Source organism: Gouania willdenowi, chromosome 18 (assembly GCF_900634775.1).
Source record: "Gouania willdenowi chromosome 18, fGouWil2.1, whole genome shotgun sequence".
Classification (NCBI taxonomy): Eukaryota; Metazoa; Chordata; class Actinopteri; order Blenniiformes; family Gobiesocidae; genus Gouania; species Gouania willdenowi.
The window spans coordinates 14,443,288-14,469,613 of NC_041061.1; the positions used below are offsets into that span (position 1 = coordinate 14,443,288).

At 37.4% G+C, this 26,326-nt stretch overlaps 1 protein-coding gene and 1 pseudogene across 4 annotated transcripts in view; one reads left to right on the plus strand and one right to left on the minus strand.

The window, feature by feature from the left end:
• ppargc1a (peroxisome proliferator-activated receptor gamma, coactivator 1 alpha) overlaps positions 1–26,326 on the minus strand; it is a 387,008-nt gene that overhangs the window by 261,589 nt on the left and 99,093 nt on the right. The window lies entirely within an intron of this gene.
• On the plus strand, positions 15,483–15,600 carry LOC114480912 (uncharacterized; annotated as a pseudogene).

A 26,326-nucleotide genomic window follows, 5' to 3' on the forward strand; every position in this document is an offset into this window, starting at 1 on the left:
AGAATATAATTTAACTCTCTGCCATGCTGAGCTCATTCATTCCCCATCCCAATATAAACGCTAATATGAGCTCAGGGTAATGCTGTGCGCTTGTAAAATTCGGCTGATTTCTGAATCATTTTGTCATGAAAATTGTTCACCTAACTTTTGACCAACTTCACTCATTTGCAGCCTCTAAGCTAGCTAATAAACTTCTATTATCCTCTGAAATAGCCACCTTACAGTTACATAAATTCAGTCATTTCAACAACGGTAATTGTTGAATACGAAAAGCAATTTCTGCCTTTTTTTTTTTTTTTTTAATCAAAAATTTCACCTCACATGCTCAAACAATGTGCACTATATCCTAGGTTCCCAAAGTTGGGTATGCAAATTGTCATAGTGGTAAAAATACAAAATTGGAAACAGTAATTTAAATAAAGGAGCAGTCAGGTGCCTCCATGCATTGTCACAAATTACACATTGGCCTCCGTAACACTGCTCTCTCGTGTGGTGATAGAGAAACAATATCATCAAAAAAGCGCAAATACAACGAGAGCTAAATTTCTTTGTGCTAGCCAAATGTGATGTCAAGACCTTGATACAGTACTTTGATTTTTTCCCACAGAAAATGCCAGTCGGCAAGTTGAATAAATCCAGTGATAATTCTAAATAAGATGTTTTCTTGTGGGCTTAGATTAATGTTCTTTTTTCTTTTTTTTTTTAATCATATATTATTCCTCAACAGGATAGGTAAAATTCAGAGATAAATTTCACTGTAGGGCAATGACATTACATTATGTAGGAAAAGGGGGTACACGGCTTCAGGTTCAAGGTCTGAAGAGGTACGGGACTGTGAAAAGTTTGGGAACCACTGCTTTAAATAATCAGGAGAAGTTAAACATGCAGATGTAACCCTTTTCTTTACCGAAATAAAATAAAGGATTCTTTGGAGAACTCTTCTTCTCTGCTTCATTGTCTACTATCAAATCACAGAGTTGGAACTGTCGCCCCCTGCGGTCACAGTTTTGTTTCGTCGTCACAACTGTTTTTTTTTTATTCTTCTTCGGTAAACAAAAGAGGTTTACATCGACATCTTTAACTTTTCCTGATTATTTAGAGCAGTGTTTCTCAAATAGGGGTACGCAATGGCACTATAGGGGGTACATGAGAAAAAGTGGAAAATAAACAAATGAAAGTTTTATAATGTTTATTTTTAGTTAAAAAATTATAATCAAGAATGATAATGAAATGATCTTGATGAGAAAATGAAATAAAAATACAAGGGTCGGTTTTGGTCACACATCAGGTGGGGAATGACCAGAAATGTTAAAAAGTGTAGAAATAAATCTGTTCAGGAGGCACTAAATACCGTTTAATTCCACTTATTTACAAAAAAGATTTTCTAAAATGTTGTAGTCAGACAAAAAGGGGTACTTGGGACAAAAAAACTTTGAGAACCACTGCAGCATAATATACTATATTTCCATTGGTTTTTGTGACTGTTGACATACATCAAATTACAATGAAACAAATCCCACCAGCCATCATAATATTTGAACACAAATGTAATTTAAATAAACATTGTCGCAGAAATACAACATTATCTTTTCATTTGATGTATTTATACCTGAATGTAAACATTACCTGAACTATATATAGTGGTAACATTTGAGATATCCAATGTTAATAGGTGAGGAGAACAGAACCCTTTGTAATCCTAACAGTACTGTGTGTGACACAGCAACAAATGTCACTCAAGAGCCGCTTTAGTAGAATTTTGTTTGGAATAAATAAACCTTTATTACCTAAACTGATTCCGTTCCCCTTGGAATCCTTTCAGCTTGACGCACGCTTTGATGAAACAATGCTCCACTTAATAATGCTGTTAATTCATATCCAGTGGGTATCGCACTGAAAGGGGAAGACGGACGACGATTGCAAAGGCTCGATTGCAGCAGTATAGCTCCAGGTTCTATTGTGAATTGCCAAAAGAAAAGGAAAAAAAATGGCCAGGCAACAACAATCCTTGATTTTGCTGTCACAAATAGATTATAAGAACCAATAGAATAAACCATTTTTCCCCATTAATAGCCACTAAAAGTTTCTGAGAAAGTTCTCAAACTGCAGTAAATTCAGTAATTATTAGCCCTTTTTTTTTGTTATTCTTGTTTGGTTATGACGAGAAATCCACAATGAGCAATATTCCATGGATTTATAGGCATCCAGAGAACTCCGGTTGTGAGCTGATAAAGGAGCAAGCTGAGCTGGTTTTGGCGTCCTTAGGCTTTAGACTGGTTTTTAACTGTAATAGCAAGTATTTATAAGAACTGAAAGTCTGGCTTTGTGTCTGTTATTAGAAAAGTTAACGGAAACAATAGAAACGTCTCGTTTGGTTAGTAATTGCAGTGTCAAAACCCATATACAGTGGTATCAAGCACCCTACAGCTGCTGGAAAATAAACTGCTGCATTCATGCAGAAATTTGGCCAATAATTTTTTTTTTTCAATTGAAATAAACATACATGAGAATTATAGTCCTTCCTTCTTTTAAATAAGAGGCTCCCTAGTGCATGGTATTAACCAAATAAATGCACCATGTGACCAAGATATGCATGAGAATTAATGCGAGCATGAACTTAGCGTGACTTCACTATCTGAGCAGCAAAAGTGGGGTTTGCAGCGCTATCGGAAGCAAGGGATTTTGTACACTAACCCCTGCATCGATCCAAATCAAGCACTGGCAGAAAGCAGTGGGCGTTGTGAGATGAGCCCCTTTGATCAAACAGTGGTCATGACTTCTTGAAGAAGCAGCGATCTCCCATTGAAGTCTGGGAACAGTGAGGAAGTCCCATTAGGGATTATGCCCCGAGTAAGTCAATTATATAGTATGTATGCAGAGTACTCAGGGAAAGGATCTGCCAATCTGTGCTGCTTTCTGATCCCACCTTGGCTCATAATGGAAGATTGTGTTGTATATTTGCCTAACAACTAAACACTTGCAGGCTACCAGTGATACACTGAGTTTTAGTGTTTCTGTCATCAGTCCAACCCCTTGGCTCTAAATCTAACTGATGATACATAACAAAACGCAGACCAGCCAATTGGATGGAAATCATTTAATCATTTTTGCACGTCCACAAAACACACTGAATATGAAAATACAGGACGAAAAAAATGGTTACTTTTAGTACTACCCTTTTTGTCTTATAAAGGAGTCTTTGTCAAATGGGGGTACGTGTTCCTCTAGGGGTACACGATCGCACTACAGGGGTACTTGAGAGAAAGAGAGTAGAAAATAAAATCTAAAAAAATAACAATAGAACTAAATCTATTCACGAGCCACTAAATGTGTATTTCGACCTTGGGGTTGGGACCCCATGTGGGGTCGCATGCAGTTTAAATGGGGACGCCTGAAATTTTTAAAATTGTTATTCTTTTTTTTATTAAAACGTACAATCATAAACAACTGTACTTCTATACTTTCACTTTGTGAAATATAAATGGATTTGTTGGGTTTTTTCTTACGAGCGTTGTATTTTGATCACGCTTTGTGATGACCATTGTTATAATTTGCACAACATAAATAAATTTCAAAAGAATTTGAATAAATCCAGTTCAACTAAAATGCAATATAAAAATATTTGAGCTCAAACATGATGAAAAACGAATTCTAGAAAAAGATGTATTTGGGGTCGCCAGACCTCTTTATTGAAAGAAGAGTGAAGATTGGTTTTAATCTCCCGCCTGAGGCTAAACTTTGACTCTAAAATATCAGCAAGTACAATACTTTGTATCGCTGCAGTACAGTATGGAAACAGTCGTCTTGGTAAATTTAGAGCAAACCCATTCCAAATATCTTTTTACCACACTTCGCTTCATATTGGTTTGTAATTAATCCTATTAAAATATCTTATTGATACCTGAAGCAGCTCTGGAACAACAACATTCCTGAAATGTGTCAAGTCACTTTCCATTTGGTGCTGATGCAAAAATGAAATGGTGATTGATTTATTTCATTTTTTTTTTTTAAATCTTCCTGCTCTTCCCGAGTAAACACACTAATCCGCACACTTTGCTGCCTCGTTACTTGGGCTCTTAATTAAAATGCAAGCACTTCTCCTTCAGGCTGTTACCAATACTTGATGCGCTGGATTACCGGCGGTTAAGTCGGACATAATTTGTTTTTAATAAAACATCGGAGGGATTAACTCGATGGAGTTTCCTGAGATTTGGCTCCGAGGAACTGAATGTCTTGTAAATTAAAGATGCCAACAAAGGCTTTGGCATCTTTAATAGGCATTTAATTGCCTTTAATATAGTACAAATGATTGTAATAACAGGGATTCCTTTACAACAACAAAAAAATGCAGCTTCTATAGAAAGACAATAGGCGCGTGCTAATCGGAGACTTACCTGTATATTTGCATATGTTTACCTTAATTTAGGGTGGAATAGCTGGATCTAATGTTGGGAAGGAGTGGTATTAATTTGTAGCCTTAATTAGGAGTTTTATGGGTTGCCCCAGCAGAGAGCATGCACATAAAACGACAGCGTCATCACTAATTCAACATGGCAAGCCTGCAGAACACCATCTGCTACCCAAGAAACTGTTAATAAAGTCACAATTATCTTTTTTTGTAAGCACTTTATTGAGAATAAAATTTGCAAATTAATAAGCTGCAGGTCAAGTCTGCTGGTGTAAGGGGAGAAGGAGGAGAAAAAAACCAAATCACTGAAGGGAAATCCAACGCTACAGCTTTCAAGACGAGTTGTGCAACCAAACACACCCGTGGCGCTAATGATAATTTTAGGTTTCAATGCTGATGATTCGAAACAAAGGCTTTGTTTCACTTTTTAATTGCATTTCACATCCATTTACACGCATTTTGTAATGAGGCTACACATTTAACCGTAGCCTCGCTCTCCTCATCACAGCAAACAGCAGTGGAAAACAGAAAGAAGACAGCGTCGTAGCAGCCAGTAATTGCACAGTGTGTTAACAGCTGGCTATCAAAACCCAGCCGGAAAAATACAATTCAGCTAGGGAAAGTTGAGCATCAAGCCCTGTTACGTGATCAATACTGCTGGGCAAAGAAAGCACTTATCTGCTGTGTTTACATTGTTGTTAGTTTCTCATCAAGAAACGCTTCCCTCATTACCGCCCTTTCCTCGCTTGTCCTCAACCTGCCACTGCTTTTTTTTTTTTTTTTTTTTTGAAGCTTTTGTCAACACCAGCGACTAACTGGCCAGAATAGAGGCCAGATAATTTTGTTAATCCCCTTTGCCTAAGACCTTGAGGAGTTTAATTCATGGTGATTGTTCCGACTCCCCTTGCTGACGATCAATATAGCCCATTTCAGCATTTTTTTTTTTTTTTTTTTTGTTGCCCGACTCAGAAGCAGAAAGCCCTTGTCGCTCCACTCCTCTTTATGAAGAGCACTCAGACAAACACGGTATCCTTCAAAGTCATCAAACATGTGGACAGGCAACACACACACACACACACACACACACACATATATATATATATATATATACAGCACAAGTCACGTTCCACTGTGTGTGCCTGAGAGCCTCTGAGCTCGTAACATGCATGTCTTCACATTCTCTTTTTTTTTCCTTCTTGTAATTGGCTGGTGTTGGAACACAGTAACACAAGTAATGTGCCAGAGGATGGAGCGGAGCAGTTACTCCTCCCATCCACGCCTCTGAATCGCTTATCAGTGACCCCCAGCTACTCAATGACCTCTACCCCTGTCATCAGCACACACATGACCCCTTCATTTTCACCAACTGAAAGCCGATATGAGCAAATATCTCGTCGAGGATAGAGGAAAGGGAAACGCACACATACAGTGCAGGCGTCGTGCGATAGCCACTATGAGGAAATAAGAATAAAAAGATGGGCAGCTGAAGTGTTGAGATATAATGTAGAATGGAAAAGTGGTTATAGTGAAAGCAATAAATTTGCCATTGTGCTACTTTTTATTCTCGTCTGAGGAAAAACGAAGATAGTGTAACGCGAGGCAGCGTCGTTTCCTCCAACATATACTGTACGCATTCATGTTTATATACAACATAGGCATGGAACAAGTTGGATAATATATGTCAAACTGAATTCGGCCCACGGAAGAAAGTGAAAATGACAAACAAAAACAAATTGTTGTGTAAATTACCAAAAAATCCAGTTGCAGAAATCTCAAATTCAGCAATTTAATGAAACTCAACAATATTTTTAGGGGCTTATGTTTTTCCTTTGTTTATATCACATGAATGCAGTCAATTTTAAGTGCAAAATTGTGGAAAGAACTCAATATTTCCACAAATCTTGCCATTTCTCACAATGAATGCACAAAATGACTAAACTACACAAATATCGCAAAGAAAATATTAATAATTTTTCAAGTGAATTCAACTTATATAAATATAATATAAATATAATATAATTTTATATATGATATAAAAAAAACTAGGGCACATTGATGTTAAATTTGTTCTTCCCTAACCCTAACCCCCCCCACCTAAAATCTGCAGCCCACTTGGGATTCGTATTTGGCCCCTTAACTTAAATTTTATTTATTGATGAAGATGCTCACATGTACTTGACACGTAATAACGTTTTACAAAGCGTGCCAACCAAGTACTTGCCAGGAAGTAAATGCAAAAAGAAGAAGAATTTCCAGCTTATTGATTGGCTAAAAAACCCTAAATCCACGGTTCGGCTTTTTAAGTCATTTGAGATGCATTGAATCAAGAGCAGGAGTGAAGAACAAAACAAAAATAAAATGTATACAATTTTAAAAAATATATTTTTTCTTTGTGGCCCGATACCGAATGTTCCGAGGACTGGCACCAGTCTGTATCCCAGTGGTTGGTGACTCCTGCTTTAGATGTTAGGTATGAACATTTATGTCAACTTTTAGCCTTCAAACATGTGATATCAATTAAAATGGTGGGCATTAACATTTTGGAGATTTCAGACAAACAATATTTGCATATCATGCTGTCGTCACATCATCGGGACTGCTGAGTCTATTAAGAGATATCATTTCAATCCAACATTTTAGCTCTTTGTTACATTTCATCAAGTTCCTTGGATGCTATGACGTTATAGAAACATATGAAAATATTAGTGGACGCAGCTTTTTAGATGCCTTACAGCAGATCCACTCATGCCTTCAGCTGAGCAAGGAAGACACCTTATAGAGGGTAAGCCTATGCTACGCTACGCTAACCTCATAAAGCTCGTTGAACTTACACGAATGGTACTCTGAGTAATCACTATCTCTCAATTTGTCAAACACGTGGACCTCCACAAGCGTGTGTTTAAAGTGTAAATCGCGCCTCATTCCTACAGGTGATGTTGACATATAACAGCATTTCAGTTGAGCAGTCTTTGTCCTTTGTGTTGAGTATCCCTTTAATCGTTTCTCTTTTTTTGTTTGCTACGGTTTATTATCCAAAAATACTCCACTCAACTGTCAAATGTTTTGTTTCACCAGAAAAGAATGGAAAGGAATCTTCTTTATTCAAGGCTTCAGAATGCTTAATTACCTGGGCTGAGCTGGCTGTATTCGTATTGATGTGAAAACACAGGGGCAATCACTCCAAGTCTCCAGTGTTTTTGTAATGGAACGTGAATGGCTGCCTGCGCGTAACCAGATTTTGCAGTAAGCAAGTGCACAAATTAAGAATCGCTCAGACTGTGGTATCTGCTAAGTGGCATTTGGAAAATTACCTCGTACATATGATTTGCGGGGCGTGCTTTGTTCACAGAGTGATAATTGACAGCGGCATAATGAAATTTCAACTGGAATCGCTGAATGCGTTTTTTAAAGTCAATAACACCAAATGCAATGCCCAGCTGAGCCAGAGTTTGGGAATACAATTATGATCAATTTGAGTGCTGAGGGCGGCCATTTTGAATCAGCCTCATACAGAGACAATGGCTGCCTCTCGCTTGGCAAAGCTCGTAAAACAACCTCATCTGTATTTGTGCTGATGGGGAGATTGAGTTCAGACAGAACAGATTGCACACGCTGTGTAACAGTTTAACCTCTTGGCAGTTTTAAAACCATCCCAGTCTCTGGATGGAGCTAAACAAACCTCCCTCGTCTTTGATTGGAGGCAAGTACCAGACAAATTAAACAGCTCTTAAGGCCTCTGTAAACAACAATTCCTCACCCTCAGTAAATGTTTGCTTAGGAAAACATTTTAATTCTGCAACACTCCATTCTTGCTCAAGCGTCCTTTTCGCCATCTGGCACATGTTCAGTCGTCCCTCGACTTATCTGCACCCTGAGGTGGCAAAAGTACTCGTCTACAGTACTCGAGTAAAAGTATAGATGCGTGAATAAAAAAACGACTCTGGTAAAAGTAAATGTATTGAAGGTGCTCCCCCCTTACTTGAGTAAAAGTAACAAAACAAATGACCCTTCAATAATAAAGCAGGGTTTTTAAACCAACAAATTCTGTATATTTTATTTTATTTTTTAAGAAGTTGTCGAAAACTGGTAGATGGAAACACGTTACCTTTGAACACCTGGAGAATTTAGCAATCATAAGAAGTGAAATTTGTAAATAAAATGTGTCGGGGTAAAGAAAAAGAGTGCAAATGCTCAATTAAACCCAGAGCAGCTTTGAGGTTAACATTTTTAAGAACTTGAAAATGTTCACCATAAAACTATGGGACCTGTCGAACAGAAAAAAAGCTCCAACTACCAATTTTTTTTTTTACGTCGTGGCGTCGTCTTCGAAGGCCTTAAAAGTAACAAGCTCATTTTTAAAAATGTAAGGAACAGAAAGTACAGATATTTGTTTAATAAAGTAAGAAGTAAAAGTAAAAAGTTGCCAAAAATAATACTCAAGTAAAATACCAAAGGTGGCAAAATACTGGTCTTCAGTACTCAAGTAAAAGTATAGATACTTGAATAAAAAATGACTTTGGTAAAAGTAAAAGTATTGAAGTTGCTCCCTTACTTGAGTAAAAGTAAAAATGTACATGCTACTAAATGTACTTAAAAGTACCAAACCGTAACCAAAGAACTACCAAGATTTTGTGTCTTTTTACGTCGTGGCGTCATCTTCAAAGGTCTCAAAAGTAACAAACTCATTTTTTTAAATGTAAGGAGTAGAAAGCAGGTTTGGGGTCAATTATATTTTTCAGTTACAATTATTTTTTTCAATTACCCATGTTCAATTACAATTACAGTGACCTGCATTTTTTCCAATTAAAATTAAATTACAATATTTTTTTATCCTCAAAGTCAACTACAATTACATGCTCAATTACTAAAGTTCAATTACAATTAATCACAATTACTGTGTGTGAAATAAATCACCTAATAAAAGTTAACCTTCCTCTTGTGTTAGCTTTCTGTTAGCATCTCTTATAACAGGTCCTAAATCAGCTGTAAAATACACTAAAAACTAAATCTTTTTTTTTTTTTTTAAAGGTAAAATGTGAGAAATCTTGATATGATACATTTTAATAATTAACTACATATGTGTAGAATTGTACATGGAACTGTAACATGGTTCCCCAGTTTTGCCCTAAATTATAATTGACAATTTTTATAGAATTCTTATGGCAATTACAATTACAAAAACAAATATCTAAACACAATTACAATTTAATTATGATTACGACAGATTTTTAAAATTACATTATAATTATGCCAAAATTGTAATTACTTTTCAATTACGCGATTACAATTTTAATTACGATTAAGTAAAAAGTCGGAAAAAAAAAATACTCAAGTCACATGTAACAAAGTACAGTTACAAAGTATTTGTACTCAGTTACTTGTCACCTCTGGCCTGCGAGTGTTTCAGGCCACATTGGTGAGACTTTGTGGTGTGGAGGACTAAACCCCCTCAGCTGTGTCTCACTTCATGGTTCTGGCCCTGAGTTCTAGCTGAGGGGGTTTGTGGGACAGGTTGTGTTGTGCCGTTTTATTTTTTTTCGCCTCCTTCCTTTGCTCACCAGCTGCTTTGATGACATGTCTGATTTATTGACTATAAGGGGGGGAAACAAGTTGGGCTGGGCTGTGATCTGATTCAGGGGTATGATTATAATGGGAACCTTGAGGAAAAAGGGGATTGATAGGGATTATGAGTTTTGACGCCTCTGTTTATCAAGTGGACGTGTGAACATCATCACAGGGAATAGGAAAGCACAAGGCTGATCTTCAGAGTCAGAATCCCTCTGTCGGCATTGCTCACTCGCACACGGTCCAATCAACAATCCCCTTTTTAAAACCACCATATTGCTGGTGTATGCACTGAAGCTGGCTGGATACAGTATGTTTGATAGCAGTCCATACATATTGATAATGTGAATTTTTATTCATGGTTTCTTTTTGGACATACTATAAATATACTGTATGTCCTTAAAATAATCCTTATACTAAAATAAATTCTCAGGTCAACTTTTTCTCGAGGCCTACTTTCAGGAGCAAGAACAAAGAGTTTAAAACATCTGATTTGAACTAAATCTGAATCAAACAACAACACAAGCTGTACGTAAGTGACGAGACTATCAGATATAACAACTGGGACAGTCATATTATCACTAAAAGACAAAATAAAAAGTCTGCCTTCTTTTAGAAATATTAAATGAATGACACATTAATCATATACTGTACATATACCAAATAAATCAAATAAGCAGACACATTAAACTCCTTAATGATAAAATCAATCAATATTCTTGTACGTAATTTGTGTATTCGATGAGTGCCGGTTTTCTTATTGACTTGATATTCTTGTTGATTCATTTCATTTCATTTAAAACCTGTTAATAAACAATTGATTGATTCAGCAAAGCATAACCTCTGACACTGTCTCAATGAATGTTTCTCAGGTTTGAACACCAGAGTAACTTCACTCTATTCTAATGCTGCGTTCACACCCGCGCGAAAGCTTCCACAGGATCGAAAAAGGTGCCAACCAGACTCCATTTTTTTTCACCATCAACTATGGAGGATCCCAGTCAAATCGATGCTCTTTACCTTCTGTGGAAGCTGAAGAGCCGTCAAAACGCTGGATGCTGGCGCTCCTGGATTCACCAGGTTAACCAGCGACACATCCAACTTGGTGAGTTTCACTTTTCTTTAAGAACTGCACCAAATCATTGATGGTCCGGTCCCAGTGAAAAAAACTGGCCGTGTCGTTGAGCTCCGGGTGGTCACGCTCCTTCATGCTGAAATGGGTGAAATGACCGGTGTCCGTGTTGATGGCTTGACGTCATTGTCAACAAGGACTCTGTTTGGCTTTTGCGCGTCACTCAAAACATTTGCTGGAGTTCAATAATCAATAATTCAAGCGAATGACAAATCGTGCCGCCAAACAGGAGAAGAGTTTGCCTCTTACCAGCGTCTATCCCATTGACTTTGTGCCGCGCAAACTTTTCTTGACGCATTTGGTGTGAACGCAGCATAACAATATATATTGTTAGCCCTGATTTTGATTCTCATTTTGATGTTATTTTTGGAGTGCCCATTTTTTGACACAGTTCCATACATCACTTTTAAAGACAGGTGTTACTAATCATTTGAATTGTTAATATCTAGAGGCAGTGACAAACATGATAGAAAAATGCATCTTTCCAGACTGTAAGCTGCTATCTGATAACAGTGTGCAGTGACTCGTGTAAGGAGACCATCAGTATCTAACTGGTCGGACAACATGATCAGATTGCACGCTCGCTGGACAGCTTGGGAAATGAGTGAATGGAGACAGCACCATCTTGTTTTTTTTATCATTCTATGCTATCAAGTAGTATCAGCTGACAGGACAGGACGGCTCCGTAAGCTCCAGACTGGGCTTCCCATGGGTCCCTGGGCTGAACTCTATGACCTGGTTGCTATGGTTACCAGAGCTTTGGTTATCAGGTGGCTCCGTGTTTTGTAAACGCTTATCACACATAGTAATCTATGGCAGGACTACGAGACAACAGGGATGGCAATATACTTCTATCAACATACTGGCATCCATGGACTGGGTATGATTCTTAAATCCTTTGCAGGAGGTTTGTTTTGACCACAGGGCAAAAAGATCTTTACCACGTGGCTAAAATTGTTTGATCAGAAAAGATTTTTTTTTTTTTTTTAGAAATGCTTGAAAAAGTTTTCTCGTGAAGCCCCCCCCAGGAAAAACTTTGTAGGAGTTTAAATAAATGTTCCACTATGATCTACTGCTGTTTTTGCCTGAAAATATTAAAGTGCTGTTGTCTACTGTCTCAGTAGAATAAGACACGGCCGTAAATCTATTTCACGGTTGTTTTGAGACTGTTAGCCATCTTCCAAACATAGCATTCTGGTCAGTAATAGCATCAGTATTTCAAAAAAGTGGACCACATAGATGTGAGGGAGTTGAATCTCCAAAAAGCCACCTGTAAGGCAAGCACAAGAATATGCCCTAAGTCCTTTCTAAATTCCTCCAAAGCGCAAATAAACACCTGTGAATAATTCCCAGATCCCAGTTGACTTTTCCCTTGATACTACAGCTTTGCAGTGGGCCTGACAGGAAAGCATTTACAGCTCAGCTACATTAATCCAAGACACTTACTGACAGTAAGATTGGATTGACATTAGTAGATATTGCTGTTGTGGCCATGTCAATAACCTTTGAGCCTGCCAGAGGTAGGCACAGGAACCTTTCTTTTTGCCGGTATAATTAGCTGCCGACTACGCGAGCTCAACTGCGAGCATGGAGCCAGAAGGTGGGCTGCCATCTTAACATTGCACATTGATTACAGCTGATCCCTCTGGACTTTGCTACAGAATCGGCCAATGTTATGAACTCCTGAGGCATCCACATGTATATCCAAAATAAGTGTAAATGCTAAATGTGTGCAATAGAATGTGTGGGAGAAGAGCAGATCACAGTTTACCCTCAGCACAGGCCACCAGATCTAGGGCTGGGCGATATATATATATTGAGATTCAAGATTTATTGAGTTGTCTATTTTGGCGATATAGAAAATGACAATATACAATATGGCCTATTTTGTGATAAAATACTTTTCTCTACTTCTCAGGAGAGCATGAAAAGCTCAGTTAGATGATCACAGAGTGTGTCCTAACTCAGACCTTCATCTAAACAACACATTAAAGAACTCTGCTGTCCCTTAGAGAAGAAAAAGACTAAAGTGGCACATGTTGTGTAGCTTTTTGTGAATAAAGTCCCAGTCACATTGTGTATTTTTTTTTTATTTTTTTTTTTTTTTACTGATTTTCTGTATTTTGTTGTCCTATGAATTTGTTTTGTTCGTTTGTGTATTTTTCCAGTAAATTTTGGATGTCTTTCTGAGTAATTTTGTGTATTTTTTGGTATGCATGTTGTTCTTGAATATTTGTTGTTCCATTGTGTATTTTTTTCTCCATTTGTGTCTTTTGTTGTGCTTCTGTTGTCCTATTGTGCATTTTTTTTTCTCTTTTTGTGTCCTTTTGTGTATTTTTGTTGTTCTTTTGCGTATTTCTCCATTTGTAAGTTTTTCTTTGTGCATTTTTGTTGTTCTTTTATGTATTTTTGTTGTCCTGTTGTGCATTTTTTTTCTCCTTTTATGTATTTTGTTGTCCTATTAAGTATTTGTGTTGTTGTTCTGTGTATTTCTCTGTTAATTTGTGTATTTCTACTGTCATTTTGTGCATTTACTTTTGGGATGCCAGTTACCCATTTTTTGTGATACCTGCCTGTGTGGCATTATGCATCAGAAAATTTAACGCAGAATTGTCTTTTTGGTCAGACTTTATTTGAATAAAAAAGATCAAGATTTATATCATACATCGCCATTTTGAGAAAAAAAAAAAAAAACATTTCGAGAACACGTGCTGATCAGTTTTGGTGAATTCATGGGGAAGGATATCACATCTGATTGGCAACACAGTGGAGCCGGCCTTTGGACGAAGATGTTAAAGACCTGAGTCTGCAGCGGCGCTCTCGCAGAAGAAGCCGATTCTGCTCTGAAGTAGACTCAGGGTGAGCTGCCAACATGAGCTAACATAATTCTGGCATCATTTATTCCAGTTTTAATCATTCTCCAACCTAAAGCCAGTCTTTGATAAACTTTTGCAAACACCATTTCTCAGTCCTTCGTGTCAGCAGTTAATGAGTGGTTAACGCACACAGACTGCCCTCTCACAAATGAGAGCACATCAAAAGGGGCAGTTGGAGAAAATGGCTACTTGAGGATTTTTTTTTGTAACTTGTTTAGCCCCTCTCAGCATTATGCTGTTAAACTTAAAACTGCACAGAATGCTGCGTGCCACCTCTTAGTCTTTATACTCTGAACCAGTAGTCCACTGCTTTGGAATCTCTAACCAACTGCTGCCCCCCTGAGGACCGAGTACACGTCCCTCTCTCTCACTCATTTTGTATATTCCTGTTGTTGTTTTGAAAATGTATATTATGTTGTGTATTTTTGGAGTCATTTTGCTTGTCTTTCTGCTTTGTATATGTTTCATTCATTTTGTGTATTTTGGAGTCCCTTTGTCCATATTTTGTTGTATTGCCTATTTTTCTCATTAAGTGCGTTTTTGTTGCAGTTTGTGTGTTTTTGGAGTCATTTTGCATCGTTCTTTTTCTGTCGTTGTGTTTTTGTATATTTTTCTGTCATTTTGTTTACTTCTTATGTCGTTTTGTGTATTTCTGCAGTCATTTTGCATTGTTTTTTTTTTTTGCTTTGTATATTTTTCTGTCATTTTTGTTTACTTTTTACATTGTTTTTTGTGTTTGTCATTTTGTGTATTTTTGTTGTTTTGCTTATTTTGGAGTCCCATAGTCTATATTTTGTTGTTTTGCTCATTTTTCTTATTTAGTGTCCTTTTGTTGTGTATTGTTGTTGTTTTGCGTGTGTTTTTGGAGTCATTTTGTCCATATTTTGTTGTATTGCCTATTTTTCTCATTAAGTGCATTTTTGTTGCAGTTTGTGTGTTTTTGGAGTCATTTTGCATATTACTGTTGTTTTGAACATTTATGTTATTTTTTGTTGTCTTGTGTGTTTTTGGCGTCATTTTGCATCGTTCTTTTTCTGTCGTTGTGTTTTTGTATATTTTTCTGTCATTTTGTTTACTTCTTATGTCGTTTTGTGTATTTCTGCAGTCATTTTGCATAGTTTTTTTTTTTGCTTTGTATATTTTTCTGTCATTTTTGTTTACTTTTTACATTGTTTTTTGTGTTTGTCATTTTGTGTATTTTTGTTGTTTTGCTTATTTTGGAGTCCCATAGTCTATATTTTATTGTTTTGCTCATTTTTCTTATTTAGTGCGCTTTTGTTGTGTTTTTGGAATCATGTTGTGTATTGTTGTTGTTTTGCGTGTGTTTTTGGAGTCATTTTGCAAGTTTATTTGCTTTGTGTATTTTTCTTTTTTGTGTCATTTTGTGTGTCTTTGATTTTGTCAGATGTGTTTTGCGAGTATTTTAGTGCACATTTGTTGTCATAACATTTTTGTTGTAGTTTTGTGTATTTTTATTGTCGGTTTTTTGTGTTTTAAGAGTCATTTTGGCCATACCAGCCTGTCATTGGCCGATCTCGTTAGATCTCGGAAGCTAAGCAGGTCTGGGCCTGGTTAGTAGTTTGATGGGAGACCACTGAGAATTCCAGGTGCCACAGTGGGAGACAGATGCTCCAATGGTATCTGTCATTGTGTCATTGGGCAAGGCACTTCACCCACATTGCCTTGTATGAATGTAGTGTGTGAGTGAGCGGTGGTCGGAGGGGCCGATGACGCACTACGGCAGCCTCGCTTCTGTCAGTCTGCCCCAGGGCAGTTGTGGCTACAATAGTTTCTTACCACCACTGAGCGTGGAGAGTGACAGAATAATGCCTTAAATCTGTAAAGTGCTTTGAGTGTCTATGATAAAGTGCTATATAAAATCCAATGCATTATTATTATTTTTTATTTTTTTTAGTTTACTTTGGAGGCCTGACGAAATGGGATTGTGGACCGCCTGCTGTCCATGTCTGATCTAGGACTTGGTTCAGCGCCATAATACGCTTCAGAGGTGGATGGATCTGTTTTGTTTCATCGCTCAGCAAAAATGTCACCTACTTTGGCAGGAAAATAATACCTTTCCATAGTTGAGGAGGGTAAATGAACAGTCACCTCAACAAAAACAATGGTTCTTTTATGCTGTGAAGTGTTTGCTGGTCAGCTACTGTACGAGTGAATAGGAGTGTAGTTTAGTTGTGGCGTCAAAGTGCAGGTTAAGTGTGATAAGTGAAATGAGCATATGCCAGGGGGAAGATAATGACTAAAAATGACTTTCCATCTCCCTTACACAAAGAGAGACAGGTACAGGGGGCACAGCTGCCACGGAAGATTAATGGTGCTGCCAGATGTAGGGACTCTGGAGAGGGTGACCAGCCCATGGTGCTCTTCACCAAGCTGAAAAAGGACAAAGCAGCCATCGGAGAAACACGGAACAAGAACAAACGGAGGTGTGCGTGACCAAATGACAGCAAGGAGTAAAAAGTTCCAAGGAGTGAGAGGACGTCTCGTGCTGCTCTTTTTTGTTTGAGGTGATACCTTAAAAAAGGCAAGACATACATCTCGTCAATACACATCAGGGTTGGGGTCAATTGTAAGTGGTTAATTAAATTAAATTAAATTAACTTTGAGGAAAACTGCTGTTAAAGATTGAATCCTGAAGCCCCAGCCACAATGTATAGCTTAAAATGTTGCTAGAATCTTTTTCTTTCTTAGAATTATACTTTTAGGTCAGAGCCTGCTTCTACCATCCTTTGAGCAATCATCATGAGGAACCTGGTTTGAATCTTGCCCTGCACAATGTCTGTAACTCTGACTTTAAATACTGTAAGTGTGTTAAATCCTAAATGACTTAACGTAATGCTGTTAATTCCCTGTGAGTACTGCCTACAAATATCTAAGCTTTTGGTAATGTCCACACATTTTTGTTCATCGACAATAAACACGTACAGCCAAAGAAGTTTGCAATCCTTTTTCGCATTGCGACTTGCCACCAAATCACGTTCCAGTTCTATGCTTACACATACGGAGTTAACAATTATTAAAATGCGTTTCATATCATAATTTCCCTCTACCTGTCAGTTCTCTTCAGGATCATTTTACCATTTAAAAAAAAAGAAAAATCAACAAATCTTGGGGTATACTGACAGAAAAAAAACTCAGACGCCCACGGACAAAATATTAATCGCAATATTGTCATCAATAAGGAAGCCTAACAAGGTAAGGCTGTGCAATCAATTGAAATGTCATTACGATTTTATTTGCTTGGTAAAACAAACTTCCACAATTTCGGATACCTCCAAAGAATAAAGCTTGGCACACATGATATTATCATTATTATCATTAACGATTATCAATACTAACTTTGAGCTGTTTAATGGACGCGCATGCAAGCTCTGGTTGATAAATAATCGTTTGAATAATCATGATTTCAATTATGACAAAAATAATAGTGATTATTATTTTTTCTATAACTGAGCAGCCCTATAACAAGGTCACCATTTTTGGTTAAGGTTGATGAAAGCGACATTGCCCAGTCGGAATCTGAGAAAATACATTTTCACAGCTTGCTTTGGTGCAAGTGGAATCATTAGAGGCCAAAATAGAAAGCAAATTTTTCAACAAAAAAAAAAAAGAGAAAATAGACAATGAAGCCTACCTGCCTCGTTACGGTCACCTCTGACTCACCTAAGTGCGACCTGAGAAAATGACATGCTATCAGCAGTGTCGATGCTGCAATTTGTTTCCCCATTTTGTCCCTTATCAAGGTTAAATGGATGAGATCAATCAATCATCTTGAAAGCCACAAAATGGTTTGGAAGGTGCTTTTTAATGTCCAAAAATAAAGCTTGGAAATAAAATGGCAAGAGAAATGAAATGCTTATGATTCAAATGTCTAAAAAAGCAATTAACTGGAGAAGCAGCGAAACCTGAAACAAACGCCTTCTGAAAGCCCTTCTGCCAGATCTCAAATGTGAGGACATTGTTGCTTCTTTTTTTCTCAACACAGAGTTTCAATTACATGCAGTTTGCCCTTGGTTTCGCTATTTCAATATTTTATGTTGATACATTACCTCCGCAACACGCCTTCATTCATTTTCATTCAGAGGAAAGAGCTTTGAGCAAAAATCGACTCTTTATCAAGCCGTGCTCGGTGTTATATTATCGTGTCTGTCTCGATAGAAAATAGATCATAGAGAAGACGGACTGCCTCCTACTTAAATGAGAAATGCACAATTACTTTTCACATGGATCCTTGCAGAGCCAAGAGTGGCATTGAGATTGCTCTTGCATTGCTTGTGCAATATCAGCAACATGCCTTGTGAATGTTGGCATGGAACAGGTTCAACCACATGTACTCAATGATACATTAAGAATTTTGCAAAATACATAACTAGTGATGCAATGCATTTGTTCATAAAACTATAGAATAATAGCTGTATACAGCACAGTTAGGACCTTTTTTCAAAAACGTGACACCGAAGTGTCACAAGGAGGTTACAACACACCTGTACAACAAACAACGTGTTCTAACTGTGCACTTAGACATTTTCATTAAGTAGGGCCTCCAATGAAATTCACAGAATTCCCTTCCTGAAACAGAAATGGCAATCTGACGCCAACATACCCCAACATGCATGTTTTGGGACGCTGTGTATTTCTTTTAAATGGGTGGTTGAATTCATCGTAAAAAGATGGAATTGTGAAATCTCACAACGTAATCTCGCTATCTAACGGAACATTACCTCCTGAATTGCAATGAGCTAAATAACAACCCTCACCTACATGTTTTGGTACAATATCACGCATTCCCACACAGTCCAAACAGTTTTGTCCGTACGAAGGGTAGCTATCCAGTAGGTGTAGCAAATGGACAGATGCCCAAATCTTCTACACAATCTTGCGTGATTTCAGCGCGATGTTTCGTTCTGTACATTTGAACCATAAGAATAGAAGAGAAATACTAATAGTTAACTGAATTGGCCCTATCAAGCATGTTTGGCATGAGTTTGGGGAAGTTTAATAGCCAGAAATGATGGAAAAGCCGATGAAATAGACACAAAATAGAATAGGGTTAAATGAAAGGGAAATGAAAAACATAATCAAAGGGTTTAAATAAGCACTATATGTATACGATTAGACACTGTTAAACCTTTTGGTATCCCATGAATGATTCCATTGTTTATTAAATACTGCACATAGTTTCATCAACTACATTTTTTCAAAGTGACAATAAGACTATGACTAGTTCAAAACTGCATCAAAGCATGTATATATTTGTTAACTAATAAAAACTAAATTATAATGTTGACATGGAACGAAATCCAATCAAAACTACTTTTGTTGAGTAGAAGGCGGGACAAGCAACTAACTGGTCCATTAGGAAGTAAACAGATTGTGTTTGTGGACGTAACACGTTTCATGTGGTCGTACGCCTCGATCACATCAAAACCGACCGTCTCAGGCTGGTCACTGAATCTTTATGAAATGCATAAACTCTGTACTGCTTTATATATTAGTCGACTGCATCTGTAACAAATTTAGTCGACAAAAATATTCTCGTCAACCAGAATGACTTAAGTGATTACACCCCACAACACAATACGCACAACTGCAGCATCACACTGCACTCCTAAAATAGTTGACTCTTCCATGTTCTACCCTGACTCCCTCTTCCATGTTCCCTTCCCCCTTTCTAAGGTGTAACACTGCCCTCTCTTTTTATAATCTCTCTTTAATTTTAGTTTTTTTTCACCCTTCCATAGGAATAAATGTATTTATTTAATTGCAATAATAAAACATGCATAGCTGTCGCGAAAAGATTGCACTACATAACTGAAATAGACCTTATAACTACATTTTGACTAAAACTAAGTTGCAACTAAATCAAAATGTGCTGTCAACATTAACACTGGTTAACAGAAGGCTGGATGCTTGTGCTGTTTGTTTATATTGAGCGGTGATGGACCAGGTGCTGCAGAACATAAGCATCAAGTTTTAGGTCTGGTTTATAGCACAGCTGTTTCTGCAGAGCTAATGCTATGCACATCATCACTATAAAGACTACACCAGGCATTAAGAGCTGCCACAATGCAACAACAAAAAGACGTTCTTGCAGCTCTGAATGCAAAGGGTAGACACCAAGACCACTCAGATGAAGTTTATGCATATGATGCAAGCTCAGGAGCCTCGAATTCTCAAGAGTTTGTAACTAATAACAAAGATGGGCTCATCAAAGGCAAGGCCCACCCACTTTTTGAGCCAACACCTTGCTTAGGAGCCATGTGTCTTCTAGAAACATTATTGCTTTGTGTGGCAGGTTCTCTGGAGTACCACTCTAATCATTGTAATGTATCTCTGTTCTTTTAATTAAGGGATAATGTCTAATTTCGTGACGTTTATGAGGTTATAACATCCATTAGCCTGCAACAGATGCTGTGGCTGAATAGCTAACTAGCCTTAAGCTCAGCCACAGACTAGTGAACCACCCTGTCCATCTCTTAATGGTAAAAGACTTGGTGCTTCTCTGAACCTCTTCTCCACTTTTTTTTGGATTCCAATTTTTCCATTATCACAAAATAATTTAGTCCACTTTTGTGTCCAATCCTTCCTCCAGCCTCCGAGCAGAAATTGAAAAGAGATTTAAAGAGTATAGCTATTGAACTTTAAACAGCTTATATCCATGGAACATAAAACTGGCATTTAAAATTTGTGATTGCAATTAAACGCAAGTTATTCGCACTGAGAATGTCAAAAGCAGTTCTAATCATTTTTATTGTGCCGTTTAATTATTGCATTGCACTTTTTGTTCACCCCAGCCTAATTCTTTCTGGGCGCATAATTTCAACCTTTCACTCCTCTTCTCGCGCTTATGCCAACAGCGAGATGAGCAGTCTGTCTGCTAGCTTCTCATTTTCCAACAAAGTAAGTGTGCCTGAACCACTCAAACACTCAAACCTCCCATTTTCTTTGGGACAAGAGCCAGTTTCCTCTCACTGGAAATCTCAATTTCTTTATAAATACCTTTCAAACTAAGTGAGAGTTGAAGGACAGACACCACTCAGAGCATCAATTTGTTCTGAAGTGAATTGTATCAAAATACAATTTTCAGACCATATCTACCTATTGTGTGAATATAAAAGTAGTGATAAACTAAAACGATTGCAAATGCAATAGACATGTTTGCACAAACTGATGTAAAGTTATTTTAGTTAGCTAAGCTAACCTGATTTGGGGTCAATTACAATTGTAATCGCGTAAGTGATTAATTACAATTATGACATAATTATAACTATGATTGCAATTGGAAAATATCTGTTGCTGTTGTAATCATAATTGACATGGAAATTGTATAAAATTGTATAAAAACAGTCAATTACTATTTTTAGAATTATTTTTTCTCTCTGTTAATTACAATTTAATGAAACACAAACCTGTGGAATCATGTTACAGTTCTATGCCTCACACAGGGCCGACCCGTTATTATAGGCAATATAGGCAAATGCTAAGGGCGCCATACAGCCAGGGTGTGCCTAATTGGTTAAGTTAAAAAACAAAAAAAAAACAACAAAAGCACTGATATCATTAGCATACTAAACTTGATAGTATTATTATTAATTCGTATTAATGACAAAAGAAAAGTTTCTACTCCCGTCTTCAAGTCTTAAAGCTGCAGCTATTCTATTTAAGTTCAATCATTGTTTAGTTTCTTAGGTTTTTTTGTGCAACGCCTTACTCTAATATTAATCATTTGTATTTTGAACCTGTTACTAAGATGCATAATTAAATTGGCTTCTATTTACTTGTTTGTGTTATTTTGTGTGTGTAAGTGAAACCCTTTCATCAAAACAAAGAAAAATGTCAGAAAAAAAAAAGTAATTTTACTCATGTTTTTTCCTTATGGAAGGCATCTCTGTGGGTATGGTGAAGACCAATATGCAAGTGTTTATTCTGATAATAATAATAATATAATAACAATGATGTAAAAATCAATGACTTGGTATAAAACGCCATACAAGGGGGCTTACACATACGTAGTTAACAATAAATAAAATATGTTTCATATTAACTTTTCCCGGTACCTGTCAGTGAAAGTTGGGGATCATTTTACCAAAATAATACAAAAAAACATTACTATTACTAAAAAATATATATAAATCTAGGGCTATACTGACACAATAAAAAGGCTCAAGACACCCACAACACAAATATTAATGTCAATATTTTAATTGATTAGGAAGCCTAACAAGGTAACCAAGAGATGACAAACAAATTTAATGATAAATATGTTTTAGTGTATTTTACAGCTGATTTAAGACATGGGTCAAAACTGACCCATTATAAGAGATGCTAACAGAAAGCTAACACAAGAGGACGGTTAGATTGTTATTTATTCCAGGCTCAGTAATTGTGATGAATTGTAATTTAACTTTAGTAACTGAGAATGTAATTGTAATGGACTTGTAACTGCAATTGTAATTGGAGAAAAACAATGTTGGTCAATTGTAATGGAGTTCTAATTGAAAAGGGATAATTGAAGACGTAATAGGAATTGAAAAATGTAATTGACCCCAACCCTGAAGCTAACTAAGGTAACCGAATGACACAACTTGGAACTTCGCTTCGTGGACACTACTCTACTATGCTGTTATTGTTAGTTGTATTCATAGCATTTGCTGTTTGTTTGCTGAAAAGTCTGAAAGTGACAACTGGACCAAGTCTCACTAGTGAGCTTGGAGGACGATGGAGGGTAGAGAGAGTCGACTGGTTGTCCCCAGGGCAGGGTGAGGGTCTGCTGGGCAGCTGTCCGGTAATTAGTACCCTCCCCTGTGCTTGGCCCCTGGCATCTGTCAGAGCAGCGGCTAGCAGTGCATGTGGCCCTCATTGAGCTCTCAGGACGCGGTTCACTTAAGACCATTAGGCTTTATTTAATCACTAACTCTTGCAGTTAAAGGCACACCTGGTCAAGTTACGTGATTGATTTCTGTCGATCTGTTTCTGCTTTAACCATGTCTGTTGAAACAAGTCACGTACGACTCTCAAACAGCTGCTTCTGCTGTAGTTGCCCAATTCTTTCACTACGAGATGAAGAAAACAGTGCTGTACGCATAGGAAAAACAACAATTTAATCGCAAAAGTCTTCTGAAACGAAACTGTTGCCATATGTCATCAACTCAATGCGAGTATTCTGTGAAGAACAAAAATGCTTTATGACAACAAAGGATGTTGGCTTTTACCGCACTGGTGGCCCTGCCTCTGGCTTTCATAAAGCGGTTGCTGTTTACCACACGTGGCAGAGTAATAACCCTGTCATAGAACAAACAATACCATACCCTCAAGATATAGCTCCTAAAAACCAAGTGCTGGTCAAATCCCAAAAAACCCTCTCTCATCTCACACTTTCCTGCCCTCCACATTTCCCTCTCTGTGTTCACCCTCCATTTCTCTAACACTCTTTATGCCTTTTTGGTCAGAGTTGCATGGTCTGTTATCCTCTACTTGAAGCCGTCTTTATCCACTTGTGTGCTCATCCTTTTTATCTAATGCTTCACTTCAGATCCACACATAAATCCTTATTCACTACCTTGAGTTCTTATCTTGAACTCTTTAGTGTTGTCTAAGGTTTAGGAAATGAGACCGTCCATTTAATGAACATTAAGTAGTGGCAGATTAATCATTCTGTCTATTTTCTTTTGGATTGTGCTCCCATCTGTCAACCGTGCTCCACCTCTCCTTTCTTCTTCTTCTTCGTCTCTCTTCTCACCCCTTTGCTGTGTCATCTTCAACGGCAAGTCAGTCGGCCTCAGTAACACTTGGAGTGAGAACCAACGTGTCCTTGGTTGAAGGGGGTTCTCAAGGAGCTAATGGTTAGCGCGGTATGACTAATAGGGGAAAAGCGTGACAAAATAAGACAAATGGTTTGGACCAACTTCATTACCTATGTGACAGCTTGACGGCCCTTCTGTATAATATGGTATTTTTCATCTGTGACTCATTTGGCAGAGGAAAATGACAGCGGGAGCAGGGACTAACTTTTTTTTTTTTTTACGACATCAAAGCGCTGATGATTACATACCTGCCTGAGCAGCAGAAGTAGTTTGGGAAAAGTTTGGAAATTTTTCCAAGATACTGTGTGCTTTGAAATACAAGCCGGATGCAGAGTGATTTTTTTGGATTCGCTGAAGAGATGCAGCGTTTTGATGCACTGGAGAGCATCTTGGTGATCCAACATCAAACCAGCAAGTGGAATGGTACCCACCGGCTAGCACTGTTTACTCGCCAACTGCTGCCTTTTTTTCCTATCATACGTCTGTGGAAGAACCTTCTGGGTGAAGAAAGCAGAAAGGAAAGTGCATCTTTGTTCAAAGAAAAAAGGTTGTGCTTGCTATAATCCATAAAAATGTATAAGGTTTGAATAATTAAGTTTCAGGGGGAAAAAAAACAGTTTTTTCCTGATTCAACAGTGTATGCGGTTAATGTCTCGCTCCTCATTGGCTGTTGACGCATCAGCTCTATATCAGACCGGTAAATTTTTCATGAAAGGAAAGGTCATATCAACCACTGTAATCTTCGTTCCCAACCCCTGTGCATCAGCCACTCACTGTCTAATGCTCCAACATACATTATTTAACAAATACTAGGGATTTCTTGAAGAGGAACACAGCGCTGTTCTGTGCTGTTAATCTTTGAATTACACAAATTCCACTACACTATTGAAAAAGGTAGCCTAAATTATTCAAAACAATCCTTTTTTTTTTTTTACAGACGACAGAAACTGCTTGGATGAGTTGCCAAGCGGGTTGAAAGGCAAGGGAAAATAAACAGATTTAGATTGTTTCAAAGTCTAATTTTATTTCAGAATATTTGCATGAAACCAAGGGATTTGTTTCCATTCTTTTGAAGCGGGAGTATTAGATTAGTGGATTTTTTTTATTTTTTATTTTTTTTATTATGTAATAAAAACTTGTGCTGTTTTCCTCAAAAAATTGTAATACAAGGGCAGCTACAGTTCATAACCAAGACAAGTTATAGGTTACATCTACCAAAACTAAATCCAACTAATAGTGGTCAGTTTATTAGCATTTATTAGACATTTCAGATAAGTTGGGAGATTCCATATCATCTATGCCGTCTGATAGTGATACACCATATAACCACCGGTTTACTTGCAGACTCCTGTGTAAATGCTGCTGGGCCAGAGCCTACTGCATGCTGTGCTAAAGACAAGGAGCCATTGCCTCAACAAAGGGGTAGAATGCATCAAAACTAACAGAGAAAACTAGATAAAGCAGATTTGATGCAGAAGAAAATGATGCAAAATGTGGTAAAGTTTCAAGTTTTGATCTTTGATTTATCTCCCTGACGATATACTGGATATCAGACGACATTTAATTTTTCAGCAACAAACACTACAAGACTTTCTGGCAAAAGACCAGTGATTTAGAAATTATTTTATGAGAGAAATGTAATGTACATGTAATATATAAACCCTAGAGCAATGTATCTGGAAATGTTCCTGCTATTTTACTTTACCATTGGTTTAACACTTTGAAAGAGGCAAAATGATTGGCCTCTTTTCATAGTTCAAAAAATAGATGATCCACATTACCTTTTCCCATGAAATACATTTGAATAATCTTTCTCATTTATTACAAATAAATAAAAAGTCATTGGTTGAAGCGCTGTTCTTCATCTTTCAATCAAGTTCTTACTTGTTTTCTTCCTTTTCTTTCTGATTTAATGGACATTGTAAAGGGTGTTTTTCTTTCTGTGTGCCGGCTGTGCAGTGAATGATTTACCACTCTAAATGAGGTTTACATCTATTTCTCTTCATAGGCTATATACCGACAGACAGTTCTTGGCACTTATAGTGCTAAGTATAGTCCGGGCCCAAAATATGAACCATTTCCTGCTCATGTCTGCATTCTGATCGTGATCTGAAGTCCCTTAAAGGGGCAGTATTATGAAAAAAAAAAATCACTTTATAATGATTTTGCTAGAGTGCTATACATCCCTTTAGCCTCATTCAGAGGGCCAAAGTTGAAAACATTCTGTTTCCTCTCTCCCATGCAATTCCACATTTTGTAAAAAGTCAAAATACTGGACCTTTAAAAGTTACTGTGTATATGGAAGCCGTGGCGTAGGAAACAGCATTGGGAGAAACACGCCATCAAAGCATTTTTAAAAATTTATATACTGTATATTTAACCTTTATTGAACCAGGTAAGTCATTGAGAACAAGTTCATTTGGAATGGCAACCTGGAAGCAGTTATGGTTAATGGACTTGCTCAATGTCCCAAAGTTTTGGCCCACAGTAGATTCGAACCAATGACCTTCCATTTACAAGCATT